The following is a 537-nucleotide window of genomic DNA, read 5'->3' as shown; positions in this document are numbered from 1 at the left end:
CACACACACAAAGTATTATGATACATCATACTAAGTCAGCTGTTATTACTTCATGATTATGTAGCTACAGAGCTTTTACTGGTGAATTTAAAAACTCTTTAATAGTTTTATGAGTTTTAAGTAGTTGTGCTGCATCCAAGTTTTGATGTCCCTCAAGCAGGCAGAGAGGGAGGAGTCTGTCATATCTGGGTTGGTTGATATATAAATTTGTGTGAAATCTTGAATCAGTGAAATCCTAGCCCATATTTCCTAACGATATGTTCAAGAGTCAGCATGTAAATGCAGAATAAAAGTGGGCCCAAAATAGAACCTTGTGGGACTCCTTGTGTTAAAGGCACTGAGTATGATTGACTGGCCCCCATGATAACAGGCTTGAAAGTGGTCACTCGGGTAGGATGTCAACCACATCATTCCCAGAATTTTCTCCATGCAATCAAGTAGTATGGACCGTGTCGACTGTGGAAGGCTGCAGGAGAATCAAAATGCTGATGGCTCCAGAATCGGCTGACATCAGGAGGTCGTTGGTTACCCAGACAA

Source organism: Micropterus dolomieu, linkage group LG20 (genome assembly GCF_021292245.1).
Source record: "Micropterus dolomieu isolate WLL.071019.BEF.003 ecotype Adirondacks linkage group LG20, ASM2129224v1, whole genome shotgun sequence".
Classification (NCBI taxonomy): domain Eukaryota; kingdom Metazoa; phylum Chordata; class Actinopteri; order Centrarchiformes; family Centrarchidae; genus Micropterus; species Micropterus dolomieu.
This window is presented reverse-complemented; position numbering follows the sequence as displayed.